The 21,816-nt window shown below is 46.1% G+C and overlaps 1 protein-coding gene and 1 long non-coding RNA gene across 2 annotated transcripts in view; both read right to left on the reverse strand.

The window, feature by feature from the left end:
- Positions 1 to 2,058, reverse strand: part of GCNT2 (glucosaminyl (N-acetyl) transferase 2 (I blood group)) — a 111,981-nt gene extending 109,923 nt beyond the window's left edge. The window contains exon 1 of the mRNA XM_073225029.1: positions 1,668 to 2,058. The gene's annotated coding sequence lies outside the window, so the exon portion shown is untranslated. The remainder of the gene's footprint in view (positions 1 to 1,667) is intronic.
- A 9,462-nt stretch (positions 2,059 to 11,520) lies between these two features.
- Positions 11,521 to 21,060, reverse strand: LOC118971055 (uncharacterized). The gene is made up of 3 exons (XR_005059313.2): positions 21,008 to 21,060; positions 14,594 to 14,758; positions 11,521 to 13,015 (listed from the first exon to the last, which is right to left on the reverse strand). It is a non-coding gene; the product is annotated as an uncharacterized lncRNA (long non-coding RNA).
- Positions 21,061 to 21,816: the final 756 nt, after the last annotated feature.

Raw genomic sequence — 21,816 nt, forward strand, 5'->3', positions numbered from 1 at the left:
AAGACTGATGCTTGGTGGTAGGTGTACAGGAACTCTTTGCACTGTCTTTGCAACTCTTCTGTAAATTTAAAATGATTCCAAGATGAAATTCATTAAAAAAAATTTAACTGCAGCTCTTATTCAGGCAAAAGCAGAGTGTGGATCTTTATTGGGCTGTAAGATATTCAGGGGCATAGACAACAGTCTGGTTTTCAGATCATCTCAGCATCACTGAGGGAGCCTCTGGGTTGGCAGCCACGTCACCCAGCACAAGCCCCGGCCCCAAGGAAATCAGACCGGCTTCAGTAAAACATTGTTAGGGAGGCTTAAACATTGACAGCTTTAACCTCCTTTAAGTGAAAAACTAGCCTCAGGTCCTCCGTGTGCATAAGAGAAAGAAAATGTTCTTTCATTAACCCTGGTGTCCACCGATAATCTGATTTGATAACATTCCAGAAAAGTTTAGGATAAAGTACAAAAAGTTGTCTTCTTATTGGGTGGCTGCTCTGGTAAGAAGGGCAGAGTTCTGGTTCCTGCACTTAGTATGTGAACTTGAGTTAAGATTCTCAACCCAGAGGTGCCTAGGTGATAAATAGGCAGATGACAGATAATAGATAAATAGACACACACATACCTTTTATAGATTTACCTCTGGGCAAACTCCCTCTTTCATCTTTCCTTCCTGAGTGGCTCTCCTCCTGGGCATTAGGGATGCAATCTCAGAATTTTCCAGAACTTCACATCTCTCCAGTAAAAGCCCACCAATCTCATATCTGAGCTCTATAGATCTGAGTTATTTTGCTTTTTTAAGATGTAAGCAGCATTAATCTATGCTGACAAGCGCTAATAGTTGCCCTTCACAGAAGATCTTTAAAACCTCAGACACGTTTTAAAGATCCAAACAATAGTTAAGTTTGGCCACGTAAAGCAATAAGGTTGTGTGTGCTTGGGGGCCGGCTGGCTGTTAGATACTGCGTTAGCCTAATCAAAAGTAAGCAATAAGTTATACAATAAAGAAAACCTCACTGGAGACAATGCTCTAGAGGAAATCACACACACATACACACAATATATATATATGTGTGTGTGCATGTATTCTCCAGAGAAAATATGAAGCTTTTCATATTCCAAACATTTCAGATGTTCTAGCTTGTCACAGCCAGAAGGTGCTGATGAAGGCTGTTGGCAGACATCCCTGGTGAATACCCACCAGCACTAGAAGTCCGCACTGGGCGCCCCCCTTTGGGAGCCCTGGTGATGATATGACAGAACTTTCCCCCTGCCTTGCTTTCACAAAGGCGATCCTAAAACAGCCGAGTGATAAGCAGCAGTGAGGACCTGTCTGGCTTTCTGTTACCAGAAATACTTCCAAAAATTGGTGACTGCTGCTCTAATATGCAATTTCTGAGGCTAACCAGAGACCTTAATGGTAATTAAGATGCTCCCAGAAGGAGCTACTATAAATTGAGTTACCATTTAACTTCATTCAATTAAATTTCCTATCCCATGACTCATGCTTTAATGCAAAGAGCCAAATACCTGATGTCTTTGTAAAAATCTGAACTCAAGACCCAAATAAAATAAAATGTTGGAAATTCATACACGTGCTTCAGAGCAGGCTTCTCCAGTCACCCTCTGTTATTCGGAGACCTATGATACTGTAGCCGCCTTTCCTGCTAGGCACTTACCGGGCTGCAAGAAAGGCTAGAATCCTCCATGCCACCTTCTTGCCCTCCGTGCAGGAGTGGGCACTGCCCTCTGACAATACATTTTTCCACGCAGAAGTCATTGCTGCAGCTCCAGAGCTCCCCAGCCCTTGGGAGGCTCAGCGGAGCCAGCTGGGGAAGCAGAAGTGCTGGAGGGGCTGAGTTAAGCTCAGTCCCTTCCCTTTAGCCATGCACAGTCAGCAGGGCTCCTTTTTGGCTTGACATTCACGGAAGATAAATGCATCCAGAACTGAAGAATAGGCCTGGGAAATCTTGAAGAAGCTTTTGTGACCCTCCTTTCCTATGTCACTGGGAGAGAGGCTGAGCCTGGATTGCGTGCTGGCCACAGAGCCTCAACAGGCAGGAGACTTCACTCCGAATTTTAAAAGGGAGAAATGTAAACGACCAGTTTTCTCAAGGCAAGGTTTAAGTCGGGGCAAGATCAAACTTGTTCAAGCACTCCACCCAGCAACGTTACTTGCAGTACAAGACCATTGTCAGTGGCTCTAGACAACAGGCTCTGGGAAGTGGGTGTAGGTGCACACCGTAGGAATGTACCTTCCTTTCTCATCCCTCCAGAGTTCTCAGATGCCAGCAAAGGTCCCGTGCATCCACGCAATTCAATTCTAGGGGACCAAGGTCCTCATGCTTCTGCAGCAATGTGAGTATTTTAATAATTGAAGAACACTGCCTGGAAATCCCTTTAGTTTGCTACTTAGAACTGCTCATGGCGTTTGCTATTGCATTTTAGACCAAGACACATCATGATGGCGGCTGCAGGGCCAACCCAGACCAGCCTGTCTCTGCTTTGATGGATAATGCTCTTTTACCCCAGTAGCCAGTCCCAGTGTTATAAACACTGCTACAGAAATTGTCTGCTTAACTTCAGAAGTTTTTTTTTTTTGCCTTTTCCTCACTTTTAATCTTCATATTTCCTAATTTTTATTATTCATTCCAAAAGTATGTGAAACAGTAAAACAGAGGTGTGGGGACACCAGCCCAGAGGACATGGGTGTAGTTCTGGTAAATAAACCACTTCATATAGTTCTCCCACTTGAAGGTAGTATTATCCCTTTTGACAAATGAGGAAGCCACATAGTGACACACCTGCTCTGAACTGTCTGTCCTGACTTCAGAGCTCATGTGCTGCTCCCTGACTGTACTGCAGGAGTTCTACCCAGTCACCTTAACCTTCCCCAAGAACCTCAGCCAGGGATGACAGCACCTAGAAGAAATCCCACCCATGAGAGTCTCTTAATTCCGTGTTGGTGTGGGAGAACAAACCCCTGGGGCTTGTTCCCAGTTGTAAAGCTTTTGGAAAACTCAATTTCGAGAAGTCACAATTTCCTCATGCATTTGAGGGGGTGATACTGATGCCTGGGTTCTTGTTCACAAAGTTGAAGAATGAATTTCACAAACACCCAAGGTAGGAGAGCCAGGGAGAGGCTTTTATTGAGAGATACAGTGAGAGGACAAAGCTCCTGGCTCATGCCAAGTGGGGACAAGAGAGCCCGGGTGATGCGTTGTCTAGGGGATTTATAAGCAGTTAAGGATTTGGGGGAATGTAAAAAAAAGCTTAGAGGTTGTGGACTTGTACCACCTGCCCTGCCCCCAAGGTGGGCTGGGTTATTGCCTGTTTGCTAGAGCTGTTTGCAGTGAAGTCACGGGTTATGCTGAGATGCCCTTCTTTATTTGCGTAACACTCAAACATTCCAGGCCAAATTGTTCCTGGCCTTTTGAGCTTTAACTGAGCTCACTGAAGATGTCTATATTCCTAGTCTTGTATCTTTACCCTAGAGAATTAGTGTTACCTTGACTTTGCATAATGCTTAAAACACAGAGTTTCAGTAGGGACTTCTTTGCACATTCTTACATTGTTCTGTCTGTAATTATCTTGCTTTGCTTTTTCCAGAGGCCCTCACCCTACTCGGACTACACCAACGGTCCCTGTCTCAATAGTGAACTTTGCTTATAGAATAATGCTGAAGACTGGGTCAATAAGGCACACACAGGGCTTAACAGTGGACTCAGAAATGTTAGCTACAAGAATAAGAACACGTGTGCCTTTGCAAAAGGAATATTTCAATGGGCAAATATCTCGTTCCCTCTTCTCCATTCTTTGTCTACAACCACACTGCCTACTAGGAATATACCATGAACACACATCCAGTGACATGCATGGTGTTACATTTTCTCATAGACACATTAAAAAAGTAAAAAAAACAAAACAGGTGGAATAAATTTTAAAAATATATTTGGCAATATATTATTACTGCAGTTATTCACTAACATAGCAATATATTATAATTCATACAATATATTAATGTATCATATTTATACAATATACAATATAATGTATACTTATACATAATTATAATATCTTAATCACCTAAAACAATTAATAAAATATTATATTTAATAATCTAAAATTTTAATATATAATACAATGGCTTCACATAATTATATAACTGATAGATAATAATATAACGAATGTATATTTGGTTACATAAATTTATAATAATATAATTAATTTAATAGTAGAATAAATGTTTATGATATAATAAACATACTTAAATGGATTTGACCTAATATATCAAAAATATTATTTCAATCTGTAATCAATATAAGCAATTCTCAGTGAGACATTTTACACTCTTTCGCTTGTACCAAGTCTTCCAAATGCGGTGTATATTTTACACTTCACGGCACATCTCAATTCGACAGCTGCATTTCAAGTACTCAAGAGTCCCCTGTGGCCGGTAGCTACTACATTGGACAGAGCAGGTGTCCAAGCACATAGGCTATATGAACACTGAGAGCAATCTTGAAAGGAAAATAATGGACAAATCACAGCCTGAAGGGTGAATCTGTAGGGGGAGTTAGAACAGCCCTCTACTTTGCTTTGGGGACAGTGGGGAGATTGTACGTTGATAGAGTATGGATGTTACAGGTCAGTTTTTATTTATATTACTAATTTGAGTTACTGTCTGGAAGTTCACTGCTGCCTGCATGGCTGCAGTTCCCGACTGCACGGAGCCGGACATCATTGCCTTGGTTTCTCATAATCCGCCGCAGGACTTGCTCAGCCCTGGGCACCATGGAACACAGACCTGAGCTTAAAGCCCATCTGTGGTCTGCATAAGCTGTGTTCTTTGAAACAAATTGTTAACGTCTGTGAGTTTTCGTTTACTCTGTGTATCAGTCAGGGCTGTCCAGAGAAACAAAACTAATAGGACCAATAGATAGATGATAGATAGATAGATAATAGACATGGAGAGAGAGTGTTTTATTTTAAGGAGCTGGCTTATATGGTTGTGGGGGTTAATGAGTCTGAAATCTGTAGGGTAGCCTGGCATTTGAAGATTCAGGTGAGAGTTGATGTTGCAATCTTCAGTCTGAAATTCTCAAGGCAGCAGGTGGGAAACTCAGCAAGATTTCTGTGACACAGTTTTGAGGCAGAATCCCTACCTTCCAGAAACCTCAGACTTTCCTGTTAAGGTGTTCTACTGATTAGATGCAGCTCACCCACAATATGAAGGGTAATATCTATTACCTGAAGTCTACTGGTTTAATTACATTAGTACTTTATCACATCCATAAACACCTTCACAGTAACATCTAGACTTGGTTTGACTAAACAACTGGGCACCACAGCCTAGCCATGATGGCACATAAAACTAACCATCACACTCTATAAAGTATGAATAATAATCTTCACTCCTTCAGAGGGTCCTTATAAGAATTGAGTAATTGCACATAAGCCCCCACAGTGTTCTGCACATACTAGTTGGAAAAGAGATTAATACAATTATTGTCATCATCTCTAATTTAAATGACTTTAAATAAGAAGTTAGCCTAAGGCAGTTTAATTGTATGATCCTTCAGACAATTCTGGTGAGAATTCTGACTTAGCCTTCTAATGATGTGGCCTTGGGCAAGACTTCTTTCTCCTCTGAAATTCAGTCCCTTCTGGAAAACAGGGATTAACTGCCCATCTTGAAAGCCTACTGAAGGTTAGTTAGCAAGAATGCGTGTGAAGTGTATGGGACACAACGCCACCCAGCTGTCACTGCAGCTATGATTATTAACATTATTATCAGCATATTATTGAGCACCTACTGCTCCTGGGGCAAAGCCCGTATCAGAAGCATTTCAGGAAAGCCACAGGGTGAGTGCGGTGCACAAGCAGCTGTATCTGAAGGACTCAGCAGACGTAAAACCAGTAAGAGTAGTAACTAACACATAGACCTTCCTGTCAGCCAGGCCCTATGCAAGTGCTTTAGACGTATGAACTCACTCTTCACAACACTGTGAATTAGATGCATTCCTGTTGCTTGCTTTGCTGAAGAGGAAACTGACTCACAGGGATATTAAGTCACTTGCCGAGGTTACACAGTGGTAATAGGGGAGTGGTTGGGTTTCAAACCCAGGCAGACTGGCTGCAGAGTCCACTCTCCTTACCACTGTTCTATACTGAGTTCACACTGGGGCCTTAGCTTAGGAAATCAGAATTCATACCACTTGATCTCTGAATAATTTTATGGAGTTCTTCAAAAGCTTTGGGGAAATATGTTTGATTTTTAAAAAATCTTTCATTCACTCATTTATTCATTTGTTCATTTCACAAGAACACATTGCAAGTCCAGAGCTCCTCCTTAAGAAAGGTCTTCACTATAAACCAGGTGAACAACCAAAGTAAAAAGCACTGGGTGATGAGCATTGCCCAATGAACAAAAGTGCCTTTAAGAGAACTCAGAGTAGTGGGAACCCTGGTGGTTGGGGACGTCCATTATCATCACCAGCATCACTATCATTACCATCATCACCATCACCAACATCAGCATCACCATCACAACATCACCATCACCAAAATCACCATCACCATCACCATCATCCCCATCAGCATCACCATCACAATATCACCATCACCATCATCGTCACCATCAGCAAAACCATGACCATCATCACCATCACCAACATCACCATCACTGTCATCACCATCAGCATCACCATCACCATCGCCATCACCATCATCACCATCATCCCCATCACCATCAGCATTAGCATCACCATCATCACCATCACCAACATCACCATCATCACTATCACCATCTCACCATCACCACCACCATCACATCTCACCATAATCATCACCATCGGCAGCACCATCACCGTCATCACCATCATCACCATCACCATTATCGTCATTATCAGCAGCAGCAGCATCACCATCACCATCACGATCAGCATCGCCATCACCATAATCACCTTCATCATCATCCCCATCCCCATCAGCATCAGCATCATCACCATCAGCCATCTCATCATCACCAACATCCTCACCATCACCATCATCATCATCACCATTAACATCAAAATTTTCTGCCTCCCAGGAGAAGTTCGGTGCTGATTTCTCCCAGGTTAAGGGTGTCCTTATATCCTGTTGTACATATCCACACAGTTTTCACTGATGGATAGCTATCATTCATAAAGCTCTTCCAATACTGCACTACCTCTCAGGGGGAAGCCCTGTGATGGCTGCTGTCCATCTCAGGACAATGTTCTGTCACTCACTGACTCTGCTCTACCTCTGGCCAGTGACTGGAAGAATGCTCTTTATGAACTCGCCTGCCTCAGCAAGGAGTAAAACTCATAATCTTCACATATCAAATAGAAAAAGCTTCACATATTGGCAGAGTCTCTTCAGAATGGCAGAAGCAATGTAAAACCACAAACTAGAAATCGGCTTAGGAGGCTGGCACATAGCAGGAACAGAGCGGGGCACCCATGCCAGGCCCCAGTGGAGAGAATGAGGACCCTGGGGTTTTTCTAAGATCAAGCACTAGAGATTAGCAAAGACATCTCTAGTCTGAGACAGGTAACAGAGAGACCCAGAGTCTTAGAGGCATGTGAAACCGGGTTGAGAATGAAACAGGCATGAAGATGAGTCTGTACCAGCAGCATTAGTGAAGTACTGGTTTTGAGAGCCCAGAGCCCTTGTCCAATGAATGAACCTTGTCTGTTCTTGTAGATGCAATACTTAGAGGTTAGCATTCATTGACAAAACTGACTTGGAATCCACCATCACAGGCCCTGGACTATGTCCTACAGAGATAAGGGTGAATAAGAAAAAGGGTAAAGTTCAACAACATATCATAGAACAAGAGCCTTAGTTCAGACGGCTTCACTCCCCAGTAAGTGAGCAGGTGAGAAGGTGTAGTGATTGTGTGTGTTGGGGGAGGGGAGAAGATGGGGCTTACCCTCTCCCCAAAATGATTTATCAACATAAATACATTTTTTTAAAAAAGGCAGAGCTCCCACATTGGCAAATAATCCCAGCTACCTCAGAGGGTTGTTGCAGGTATTAAACTTGAAAACTAATTGAAAGCCCAGCTCCTGGAACATCTAAGCACTCAAGAAATCTCACTGAGTCTCCTTTTGCCACATCTGGGCAGACAACAGAGAGAAATGCACACAGGGATTTTCTCTTCTGTAAGAAAATTCAAGATACTGCCTCTTACATGAATCCACCCCATGAAGTATGAACATCAGGATCCATGAAAAGGGAGAACCCAGAAAGATCGATTTATAACTAATAAATAATCTACCATGAAAAAATGCTACCCATACAGGCTGAATTTTAAAGAAAGCATTGTGACCCTGAAGGGGAAGGTCAGGCCAGCAGATAGACAACACACTTGCAGTACCGGCTTTGGTGATGCTGCAAACACAATGACATCAGCAAATTCTGAAGAATTAAGAGCAATAAGGGAACATGGGGGAAAAGTACCTGCTATTCCTGGTCCTGTCACTTGCGATCCATAATGCTTAAAGGAAAGAAGAAAGGGGCTTCTGTGGTAGGGAAGCTGACCACCCCAGTAAGGTCTCATCTAGGATTAAAGGGTACGAAAGGCAAGTTCTCCTTTTATGAGACACAGACCCCTTTAAGAATTGGGTGTAAGCTGTGAGCCCTCTCTTAAAAAACATACAAATTTAAGGGTTTGTGGACTCCTCAAAGTCTGTCCCTGGAAGCCCAGGCTAAAGACCCTTTATTTCTACTGCAAGAAAAGAAATGATAATCCTGGGATACCATAGCCCACGCTACATGGTAATCGTATTGCAATACATGAATGTATCAAATTAGGAAGCTGTACATCTTAAATTCACATAATGTTATGTCAAGTGTGTGTTAATTAAAAAAAAAAGACCTTTGCTTGAGAGTGAGATGGAGGCAGCTGCAGAGAAAGTCCCCTGGGTCACCATATTTCTCGGCCCTGGCTGCACACTGGAATTGTCCGGAGAACTTTGAAAAGTACTGATGCTGGGACCTCACCCCCGAAAGTCTGACCAGCTTGGTCTGGGTGCAGTCTGAGCATTTGGAGCTCTCACAGCTGCCCTGGTGGTTCTAATGTGCAGCCAGAGCTGAGAAGTAGGGAATTAGGAGAAAGGAGTCCCAGGATCCAGGAAGGGGCGTGAACTGAATCTGCAAGGGAGGAGGCAGCAGAATGGGGTCAAAGAAAACGTGAAATAGAACCCGAACTTGAAAAAATGTTACCCCACCTGAAAATCAAAAAATGTGGACTAACAAGCACAGCACACAGAGGAGTGAGTGGAGACAGCAAAGATGGCTCTCAGCACTCAGGTGGGAGGAGAGACAGTCACAGAGCCTAAAACACAGCCTCAGGGCGAAAGCACAAGGTTGAGCAATGCTGAAAATGTGCCTCCTCAGCAAACCCAGTTCACTGCAAATGGGCATTAATAACAGATGCCTCGGGAGAGGATCTCATGGACCAGGACCTGCAAGGGAAAAACCACAGAAAGGAGAAACGTCATTGAACCATCAGGCTGATGTTAAGTGTCTATAAGTCTTCTCCCAAGAATTTGGAATCAGATCTTTCCCTGAGAGAGTTAGACTGTGAAATCAACTCAGAACAGATGGCAGGAGACAGGACTCGGCTGTCCCTGTTGATAGGAACATGCCAAGGCGGGAGGAGAGGGTGGTGAGTCTTGGGGAGGGCATGACAGTGTTCCTCTGAGAACCGTCCTGGGAAACTAGCGCTCTGACCAAGGCCTGGAGTCAAGTGTGAGGAGACTAACGGGCGGACTCGGGTGCAGATATTCAGGTCCAGGAATGCCTCTTGTTCTGGGGGGCACGCTCGCCAAACCACCTACCGATTACATTTCGCTCCCCACCTGGCGTGCGTTCAGACAGCGAGCTCAGGCCGGGAGGCGCTCACAGTTCTTACTGTCTATGTCAGTGGTGTTCTGGTCTCATATCTGCCCCTGGCCTCATATGAGGGAGTCTCATAAACTCCTCTTGGGTTTTCTTGAGACAGATTACTTTCAACAAATTAGATTCTGAGTGCAGCCTCTCCTGCTAAATCTGGATCATTGGAGAAGGACCCTCCTGCTCAATCCTTCGGGAAGTATCTTCTCGGCATGGTCCTAGGCTGTGATTTCTATTTCCATTAGAAATTGCTGTAGGGATTGCAGAGGTCACAGAAAAAGCAGGAGCCCCTGTGTGACATTATCATCTATGAAGATATTGTTTCTGCAGCTGAAAAAGAAAAGTCACGTAGGATCTGGAGGTGGATGGTGGTGATGGTTGTACAACAGTGTGAATGTACTTAATGCTGCTGAACATGCACTTAAAAATGGTTAAAATGATAAATTTTGCGTTATGTATATTTTACCACAGTGAAAAGTAAAAGAAAAAGAAAGCCACATGGGAATAGGCTGCCCTGGAAGGGACATCTTAGACCGCGTACTGGGACCATCTGGCTAAACCCTAGACCTTGTAATTGTTGTGCAAATGGAAGTGGGGAGTGACATAGAGTTCAAGGAGAGGGATTTGGGGCTCAGAGAGTCATACAGGGGAAAGGACAAACCTTTTTGGTGTGGAGGGTGGTCAGATGCACAAGAATCCTGCCCTGGACACTGAGGGTAAGGATCACCTGGGGGTCAGGCTAACATGCACATTCTGATTCAGCACGTCTGAGGCAGAGCCCGGGACTTCCATTTCTAACAAAGGCCCAGGTGATGCCTGTGCTGCTGGTTGGTGAGGTGACTGTCAGAAGCACAGCCGTGGAGCCTGTGGCTCTCCTTGAACGGGCTGTGGAATCAGTCAGTCCTGCCTCAGAAGAAAATCCCACAGTAACTGGGGCCCTTCGGGTAAGCCATGTCAGAGCTAATTAGGCAGACTTCTTGTCCTCTGATGGCCCAAAATCTGTAGATCTGCAGGTCAAAGCAACACCCGTGTCCCATTCAGTCAGCAGCACAACTTCACTCACCCGGTGCCTGCTGAGTGGGATTCAATGTTTTAAGTGGATTTTATTATCTCTCAAGTATGGTGAGGCCAACAGATCAGGAGACAATGGCCATTGAAAAGATGGTTTGTTACTCAAGGTTCTCAAGAGAAGGGAAGTGCCATGGCAGGGAAGCACAGGTGCTCGGCAGGCTACAGAGGGAGTTGGGGGGTGGAATGTGGGCCACAGCCTTTGCCTTGGTTTCAGAAGGAAGGAGCCCATGGGGCAGGCTAAGGAGGTTTAGGGTTGGCTAGCTGGAGTAACCTCAGGACTCTGAGCCACAGGGGCTTGTCCCTGGTGGGTGGCACCTGGCCCTGGGTGATTAGGCAGGTGGATAGCGGCTGGAGTGTGAGACCAAGAAAGTTGTTGATTAGGGTGTGGGCTCTGGATCCATGGGTTTGCCTTTGAAAGGTGCACTTCTGGGGAAGCTGTTTGCTCTCTCTAGGAATTAGCTAAACCTGGGAGGGGCCTTCCTTCCAGGCTCAGCAAGTCCCCAAGATATCAAAGCATCAAAACAGAATAAAAAGACATAGTTTAATGCATTCAGACCATCAGACTCAGAATGAACTGATTTTTTGGTTGCTGGAACCAGAGAAGCAGATCATAAGGAAATATTGGGTGTCACACATCATTTCAACTGTTAGATCCCCCCACCCCCTACCGGGCGAGAACACCCCCACCACAGCCTGCGTGCTGTGGACACCCTCGCCAGCGTCGGGCTCTCCTCCGGGATGCATACTGGCACAGGTGGGTCAGTATCTCCAGAATCTCCACCCACATTTCCGGAAGCCTCACCAAAAAAACACAAAGTCCAGATAAAAACATTCTCTTATTTCTGCAAGGCACTTTAAGACAGATTCCGTAGCTTCGTCTTTTCTCCAGATTGCTGCTCCTAGGATTACATAGAAATGTGGGGACAGCGGCTGTGTGCATGATTGGCTGTACAGGAAGTGTTTCCTGATTTGCTAGAACAAATTCTTAATATCAGAGGGCCTTTAACTGAAGAGATTTGATGAAACTTTATTAAGTCTGCTGGGAAGTGCAGTCCAGCCCCGGGTCATGTGCTCAGGCTTGGGCTCTGCTCCACCAGGAATGACACCACAGTGTCACTCTCCACTCTCTGATATTTAGGGGAGGAACCAGATGTCCTTTGACCTCTAGGGCACAGGCACATGTTAATTATTATAATACTTTCCATTTGTAAAAGTGCAGCCATAATCTACAAATGGGATGGTGAAGATAATGCAGTGCATCATCTTATTTTAATCCGTTGCAGAGGGGGAAGGGGCACCTCCAGACTGGACACTGAACTGGGCACGAGGAGTGGGGCTGGTCATCCCCTGAACAAGAGTGGTGAAGGCCTGGGAGGGAAGCGTGGGTGAGAGACGGGTAATGAGTCAGCGGAGAGATGGAGATCCCAACCTTGGGTGGGATTACAACACGAATCCCAGCAGCTCCTAGAGGGACTAGCCTCACTCTCCCAGTCTGTCTTCAGGAAGCTACAAATTTCAAGCAAGCAGGACCCAGCAGAGAGGAAGAAGGGAGTGTGCCCCTCAGATAGGGGAGAGTGTGACACCTGATGTGGGGGGCTCAGGAACAGCACCACAGAAGGAATGCAGGGCACTGACCCTTCTGAGTGACAGGGCTCCCCGTGGCTGGCGATGTTGCCTGGCAGGCAGAGCAGGGTGACCCCCAACCTCGCCTCTACTCACTTCTCTTCATGAGGGCTCAGAGCGCCTAAGTGGGGGCAAGAGTCTGGGAATACAGGATACCCTCTTCCCTTCTCCCCTTTGTTCTCCATCCCGGGCCTGTTGGGGAAGAGTTCTGTCGGTATGCTACCTGCAGAAGTCACACAGGAGACGGATCCTGGCAAGAGCAGGATTTATTTGTCTTGCAAGCACTTTTCCTTAAAGAATGTGAAGATCCACTGCAGAAGGAATGTGTCAGCACAGGTTTAAAAGGTGATGATGCAAAACAGACCTTGTCACTAGAGCACATCTCAAGGTGGGAGGAGGAAGCTGGGCCCTAGGGAGGAAGGGGAAGAAAAAGAAGGAGGATGGGAAGATGGGAGGGACTTCTGGGGACCATTCCAGGATGAAGCATAAAAAAGTGTTTGTACCAAACTCTGGCCCCTGAGATGATGCCAATGCACTGTAGATAAGACTGGGATCTCTCTGGAGATGGCCTGCATTGCGGCTGTGATGGGAGGGTCAGCTCCTTCATCCCACACCCCCAGCTGACATCTGCCCTTAAACCTGGGCCAGTTTTGAGTCAGTAGGAATAACCTTTTTTGGAGACATGTGCAAATTTCAGTGTGGACCCTCAAAAGCCACTGCTGGTTTGGGGAATATCAGTCTACTTGATTAGATTGGGTTTGAAAGAGCCTAAAAACTGCCTTAAAACGTCTGGAAGAAGAATGCTTGGTTGGAGATGAGACAAGAGGAAGAGGTGACTGCTGCCTTACTGCTGACACAGGTGAACAGGTCTATTTCTCTTTGACTCTCCAAAGAGTACTGAGAATGGGACAGATGGAGTTAAGGCCCGTAATCCAGATTCTAAGTCTCCTTTTAATAAACTAAAAGAAAAGCAAACAAACAGATAAACATCTGACCCTCTTCCTTGAGAGAAGGGATTACAGAAATTGTGGGATGTGAAAACAACACCTTTATTATCCCCAGTTGGCCCCAAATCTGAACAGGTAATTGGAGACCTGGGCCAACAGAGAGGGACGTGGTGAGAAGAGCTGCCTTATCCTTCCCTTGATCTACTCTCTCAATACTGAGGGTGTTTTCTCAAGGAAGGGGACTGATGTGTGACCATTGGCTGGGAGCTCTACCAGGAACCTGTTGAAATGACTGGTATGCACAGCCATGTGACCGTCTTAGAGGCCGGTCTTTGAAGCTGGTCATGATCTCGAAGTGAATGGGGGTTGGGGGATGAGGTGGAGATGGGGAGGATGCAGTGTCATCTTTTCAACAAAAAACATGAAAGTTGTGTTGAAATAACTGGTTTAGACTACCATGCAAAGACATGAGACATACTGTGCATGCCCAGTCCGTCTGCTCAGGATCCGACTGGAACACCAGGGGCTGGATAAATAGCCAACACAGAGAGACTCCAAGGAGGGCATGTTTGCCATGTGCTCATTCCCCTGTTCACTATTGGGGCCCACTTGCCTCCCCACTGTCTCCCCTAGATCTACCCACTGCCTGGGCTCTCTCCCTTGGATGTTAGAACCTGGTTGTGTTTCTATCCTCAAAATTCTCTTTTGGGTGCATTGAAAATACAAAAGCAGTTCAGGAAGGCTGATGTATTAGGAATTCGTCTGATGTTTTGGCCACCTGCAGCAAACTCCCCTCCGATCGTGCAAACCCTCTGTGGCACCGGCAGGACTCGGCACCCTGCCTCCTGCTGCGGGAACCAAGGTGAGGAGCTCTGCCTCCCTCCCCGTCCACCAGAGTCCAAGCAAGGGACCTCCACTCAGCCGTCTAGATGCTCCAGCCAAATACTTGAATCCTGAGGGAGCGATTCCAGCACACAAAGGGGTAAAGACAGTTCAGAAATTATGCAGAACAGCAGTAAGGTCCTGGCCAATGTACTCACCTAATTGTCTCTGTCATGTGGCCTTGGCTATGGCCCCTGTGGGTGCCTGTCTCGTGTTAAGCCTGGGACTTCAGTTCCATGAGCTCCCCAATACTCTACCGATGAATTCTTTCTCTGTGTACATTTGTGATCATTGCTTTCTGTTGCTTGCTGCCAAGAATCTAGCTGATAGAACCAAAGAAAAGATGTCTACATATAACCATCGTCTATCTCTTCTCTGACTCTGTCCCTCCTGCCTCCCTCTTGTGAAGACCCTGTGATCGCACTGGATGCACACAGATAACACCCCTATTTGAAGATCTTTAATTTATTGTAGTTGCAAAGTCCCTTTTGCCATGTGAAGTAATATTCAAAGGCTCTAGGAACTAAGAAATTTTGGCAAATGACAGGGGCACTTGAACAAGGATGATGGAGAGTTTGGCTGGAACTCTGGCCAGGAAAACTGCAGGCAGCTTCAAATGACATGGGACCAGGGACCATGAACAAGCAGGGCATGTGGTATTCACTGTGGCCAGTGGACATTTTTGGAAGACCCTTGTTGCATCTACCACAGCATTCTAGGAAGCTTTAACTCCAGAGTTCCCTACCTGGGCATGTTGAGAACGGATACGGCAAAGTACAGCCCCCCCAATCCCAGCCTGACTGAATGCATTCCCCCTCCAACTTCTTTTAACTGATAAAGTTGATAGAGGCAATGATTTCTCACACCAAAGAGCAAGGAAAAGCAGACACAGAAGAAATGATTGCAGCAACACCGGGCAGGTCTTGCCAGTTAGGATTAGGACAGTCAGTCCAGCAACTGGCTTCAGGGAAGCCAGATGTGGACACCACCCCAAGAGCTGCCTGCCAAAGTGGGGGAAACCTGGAACCCCACCACATGGGCAGGTATGCTAGTTGACTGTTAATATGAGAACTGGAAACACTGGCTAAGGTACCGTGACTTGGAGAATGATTCCTGGACCTGTGGCCAGTTTATCAAATATGCTTCCTGCCTGCAGAGGGGAAATATATCAGAGAGGCTGCCAAGAGTTTGGGATAAATCCTTCCCTTTAGCTTTGCGTGTGGGAAAGAGACATTTCATTCTACCTCTCTGAAAAGAACTCAAGCCTAGTGATACAAAAGTGAACATGGACTGTGAGTTTGTAGAGATCTTGGAAATTTATAGAAGAATCTGGGGGAGGTGCTCAATAAAAGTTTATTACAGAAATGAATGTAAGTGTGAATACATAAATAAGTATAAAATTATGACCCAGGTTAGATACTGGATATGCCTGCCATTGTTCAGTCCCAGCATCTTTGAGGAGGGAGCACACCACACCCACAGCCACAGCTGACAGGGGCGTGATTGGCTGCCCGACAACTATGTGTTGCATGGCCTGGCTTGAGCGATGAACTGGACCTATCAGAGTCTTCTGAGAATTTGGAACAGGAGTATTGAGACACCAAATCAATAACTCAAAGCTGCTAGGGTGGGAAGATCTTGTGAATCTGACCATAAAGCCATTAAAGCCATATTCAAGGTAAAGCTAACTCCAGAGTTCCCTACCTGGGCATACCTCATCAGCAGATAGGGTATAATAGAAAACAAACTGGCTCCTTTCTGCACATGCACCAGGTTTTCCTCCCTGAATACCCACACACCCTGCTTGTTCATGGTTTCTGGTCCCACGTCATTTGAAGCTGCCTACAGTTTTCCTGGCCAGAGTTCCAGTCAAACTCTCCATCATCCTTGTTCAAGTGCCCCTGTCATTTGCCAAAATTTCTGCATCTCTTGGATCAGATCCTTTGTCACAGCCTCTGGCCCAGCTCAGCTTCATATATACCAGGCTGTGCATCAGGCATCTACCTCTGACCCAGTCAGCTATGGACAGAGAGATGGGGTCATGCACTCTCTGGGGCTGCTCCTCACAGGGGCCATGTGGTCAGGAGAAGTTTAAGTAAGCAGATGCAGTTTGGCCTCACAGGCCAGTTCACTGGAATGTTCCTCATAACCCAACAAACATCCTCACTTTCAGGGGTTTCATTCTCTCTTTTGACCTGGAAGACTGAACTTTTCCAATTCTTAAGGACACCGTGGGCTGGTCTTACTGAGTTGACTGACTTTGGAATTCGTTAGGATTTTTCCCAAGACTGCTTCTGTGCAGCACCTCCCTCTCTATTTCCACCCAAACTTTCTCCCATCAAGTTAAACCAACCCTTCAGAGGTGCTATCTTTCAGGTTTGAGTTTCGATTTCTGTTTTTCCCTTTAAAAGACAATGATTGTATTTTAAAGAAATCAGAACATGACAACATTGCCAGCAAGGTCTGGAGAGTCCTAGAAAGGACTCTTCAGCTCAGGAGCTGTGGCGGACGGTGAGCTGCCTGCGAATTCCTCCCTATGGGGACAGGAATGCTCCTTTGCAATGTGGCTTTGCAGCTCCTCCCTCCCACCGAGAGAATGAGCCTGGAATTTCCACCCCTGGAATCTGGACTTGGCCTCTTGACTTACTTTGGCCAATGGGACATCAGCCAGCATGATCCAAGCAGAGGTTTGAAAAGTGCTTGTGCCTCGAGGTCTTTTCTTGCTGCTGAGACCCCTTCTGCTACCACAGAAAGGGGTCTAGGCTAGCTTCTCTGAGGATGGGAGACCACGTAGATAAAAGACTCCAGTCATCCCAGCTGTCCTTGTTGAGGGCCCGGACATGTGAGTGAGACCATCATAGTCCATGCAGCCCAGACAAGAACCACCCAGTCAGTCCACAGAATTGTGCAAAATAACAAAGTTGCTAAGTTTTGGGGTGGTTTGTTACCAGCCAAAGCTGCCTGGTAGTGATACCTTCTGGGAGGACTCCAGCACCTGCTTCGCTCCCAACACGTTGGCTCCAAGGTCAGGGTCAGACCTCACAGGACCTGCTGCCTCGCGAGTGGCCGTTTGATGTACCTTCAGACACCCTGTTTTCAGCTCCCTTGCATCCTCATCAGCCTGGTCTAATGGAGATTTCCCCATTGAGAAAATCAGGACTCTTTCTTGTATCCTAGTGGCCTAGGCATATTGTGATAGTCTCTGATTCCTCTTTCTTCTTGGCCAGTTACTGGCAAGAAGAGGAGCAGGTACTGATGATGGCAGAGAGAGGAGAGAGGATGGGTCTGTGTGAATGACCCAAAATGAGATTGGGAATGAGGATGTGTGTGGTTGAAACAGTGCAAGGTAGGTGAAAGGGACAAGCGGGGGCCGGGGGACCATCTGCAAACACTGGTTAGGCCCCCTGGCTCTGCCATCAGACCGCCAGGTTTGAATCCTCACTTAGCCATTCATCTGCTGTCATCTCTGCCTAATGGACCATCCTGCCACAGCCAGGATGCCGAAGAGTCCTACCAGTTAGCTTTTGCAGCATTACAAACCTCTCCAAAATGTAGCAGCTTAAAATAACAGTTTTGTGTCACTGTAGCAAACCTGACCTCCCTTACACCTCAGTTCCTTAACTAATGAAATGGGATAATGCCAGTATGTACTCCGTCAAGCAATCCACTTGGAACAGATCCGGCACACCTTCACTGCTATTTTTATCACCCTCAGGTTCTAATAGGTTAGTGAGTCACAGACTCACCAGCCTGCAGGGGTGAGGGTTGGCATATAGTTAAGCCTAGCCTTACATCTTCTCTGAATCATTTTGAGGGCTCAGCTCATGACAGTCATGCTGTGAATCACTTTCTTGAAAAGAGAAAGAGGATGGTATCTCATGGGGTCTTGGGACCCTTGCGGAATATATACCAAGCTTAAATAAATTGATTAGGGCATTACAGAACAGATCCAATAAGGAATCACATTGTCTCAGGTCCTCTTAGACTTTGGTGGAAGCGGCAAGGTGAAATCTCAGGGGTTTGATTTGTGCTGTCAGGCTGGGGCTGGGGGAATGTCACCATGCCTGCAGAGAGCTCCCTGGCTTGCCTTTTCAGGGTTCACTCCTGGTCATCTGGACTCAGCCCCATGGTTGATAAAATTAAATAAAAAGGAAAATTCAGTTTCTCAGTCACACTCTCTGCATTTCAAGTGCTCGACAGCCACGTGTGGCTTGCGGCTGCCCCACTGGAAAGGGCAAGTCTAACACATTTCCACCATCACTGAAAGTCCCATCAGTGCTGTTAGATCTAGGGTTCCATCCCTGCCCCACACCCACGCCTAGCTGGCAGGCAGCAGGAGCAGGATTTCTCTGGCACGCTGCACCTGTCTCCACCAAAAATAATTTCCCTATTTAGAAGGAAAGTTCTCTAAGTAGTCATCATTTACTATTTCAGATGAAAGCACCTTTTTGTAAGCCTCAAATAAAATGCAAATATTTCAGTGGTACAGCATAGTTATGAACAAACATCTTAGTTTTGTGTGCTACTTTATTATTCATTCAGCAAATATTTGTTGAGCACCAGTGCATGCCAAGATGTTGGGAATAAGACCTGTTCTTTGTTCTGGGGACACTTCAGAAGCTAAGTGTTCCTGCAGTCATAGAGCTAAGTATGTACATTAACAAACACGTGCAGCAGTTCATGTGCTATGGTGCAAAGCAAGGCACGGTAGAGGGACTGAGAGTGTGAGAGGTCAGTGGGGATATGTGTTGCTTAAGCTGAGTGGTCAGAGGGGCTTCTCTGTTAAGGGGACTTTTGAGCAGAGAGTTGAATGGATGGAGAGGCAAGCCCTGATGATCTCTAGAGAAAAACCAATCCAGCAGCAACAACAGCATGTGCAAAGGTCCTGAGGTGGCCTGTGCTTGGCACCATCACATGGCTACATGGAGCCACTTGAGTGAAGGAGAGAAAGGGAGGAGATGATCAGAAGAGAAGAGCAATGATGAGAGGTAGCCAGGGCCAGATCAACAGGAACTTGTAAGCCATTGAATAAATTTGCTTTTACTCTGAGGCAAGCCATGCGAGGGCTTGAACAGACGTGATCTAACTTGGATTTTAAAAGGATCAGTCTGTTTGCTGTATTGATAATAGACCCTAGGAAAAGCCATTAGCCACAAATGGCTAGAAAGCATTTGAAATGCTGATAGAATGCCCAAAGACATTATCCATAGCAGAGAGAGGGCAGAAGTGGAAATAGGGGGACCAGTTAAGAGATGACCATATTAATCCAGGTGTGAGATGGCAGCTTGGACCATGCTGGTAGTGGCAGAGTGGTTAGGTGCTGTCAGCTCCTGCAAGTATTTAAAACAAGAGAATTTTCTGGCGGGTTGGTGTGCGGTGTGAGGGCAGGGGTTGGCAATTTGATTGAAAGAAGGAGAGGATCCTCTTAAAATATATGCTAGGCTCCTTGATATACTGTTAGGGGCAGGCTTCCTTCTCTGGCCAAAGAGCAACAGCAGAGCCCTGGGTGCTCAGGACCTGGAGACGGGCATGCAGGCAGATAGGTGGGAGATCAAACAAAATGCTTTCTGTGCACGTCATGGTCATCAGGGGCAGTGCCTGGCCAGCTGGGGCGGGGGCATCGGGCTCCCTCCCCAACCTTCCAGCAGTGCTTGTGCCCATGAGACGCTGGAGGCCCACAGACCTGGGTGTGAGTTCCAGCTGTAACACTTACTGGCTGGGTGCCCTCGGACACGTTCCCTACGCTTTCGGAGCTCCTGTGTTTTCATCTGCAAAATGGGGATAAACAGCTACTTCCTAGGGGTTTGGGGAGGGAGTGCCTCCCCACAGGCAATTAGTTTCCACTTCTCCTCCCTGATTCCCTCTGTTGGCCACAGGCAGTGTTGGTGACTGTGTTCTCGGAGTGTCTAACGTGGGCAGAACTTCCCCTCCTTTGGGACTGCGGGCTCACAGCGCGCCGTTTGATCATCTAGCGAGGCATCCTTCTGCTCCCCACTCATAGAAACCAGCCACACAGGCAATGCCACACCCTGGCTCTTTGGCACTGAATAGGAGACTTAATATCTGAGTTTCTGCCTCTCTTCTTTACAGTGAGGGTAAGACTATCACCTCACACTCTGTGTTCGGGATAAAACGAGGTGATGTTTGTAAGGTACTTACTTAGTAAGCGCTTCCAGCAGTGTGGAGCTGATCCTGGCTGGTACGGAGCAGGAAGCAATGAGAGGGCTCCTAAGAGCCCCGGGCCGGAGCTTCCCCGGGAAGTGCTGGTGCCCTGGTCTGTTTGTGCACCAGAAACCCTGGAGAATGTCATCAGCCCTTTCGATCCCCGGTTACAGGACTCCAGCGACTAAGTCACACCACGCAGGCATGCAGAGGCCCTAGCTGAGAATCCAGTTTGAGCAGACATGAGGGATCTAGAGAGAGTTACTCCTGCAGTTCAGGAGACACACAGGCATGCTGCCAGCCCTTCTGAGTGGTAGGGTCAAATGACTGCATGTGGGGGCTGAAGTCCTACAGGGTGAAACACAGAGAAGGCTGGGGCTGAGCCTGGGGGCCACCTGGCTAGCACTCACCATGCAGTGAATCTTTCAAGTGGATGGAATTTCTCTTCTCTACTGGAAATCCTAGAAAACAGGAGAAAACTATTAGAAGTTTGAGGGAAGGAGCTATGTAAAATTTACTAAAATCACTCCACAATGGACCCTTTCCCAAGTTGCACGTAAGCCACCAACTCCAAACACAGTGAAATTTCTTGTTCTCAAACCTGTCAGAGACTCTGGCCTGTGTTCTCTCACTAGGCTCTCTTCCCAGGAGCTACTTGGTCTACCAAGTGGACCACTTCTCCACATTCATCCACATTTTCCCACATTCTCCACCATTCTTCCACATCTACAAAGGCCCAGGTCACGTTTTCTCTTCTGTGAAGCCTTTCCTGATGCTCTTTTGGCACTTGCTCCATATGCAGTTCTGAAAGCCCTTTATCCCTCCATTATTACACACACCACACTTGTTATATTATTGATGCTAATAATCAGGATCACTTACATTGCGTGGCCTTCTCAGGGGCTGTATCTTTAGCACAATGCCAAGCACATAATTCTTTAATAAATCTTCTTTAATGAATAAATGTTTCACTCAGAGTGCTAAAAAAGTTGGTTGAATATAATATTTCTAGGCCTTTTACAAAGAATATAAAAATAACAGATGTGATTTAAAAACATTACTGAATAAAATACATTCATTTAAAAAAATGTATCATGGGCAAATAGAACACAATCCCTTGTCTTCCAAGAGTAGTTCTGAATTAGGAGATGCAGAAGCCCAGATGAAAATAGCTGGTTAAGAATAATATCTTTTCTTAGGGTAGTGAAAATACTGTGTC

The sequence above is a fragment of the Manis javanica genome, chromosome 16 (genome assembly GCF_040802235.1).
Source record: "Manis javanica isolate MJ-LG chromosome 16, MJ_LKY, whole genome shotgun sequence".
NCBI classification, from domain to species: Eukaryota; Metazoa; Chordata; class Mammalia; order Pholidota; family Manidae; genus Manis; species Manis javanica.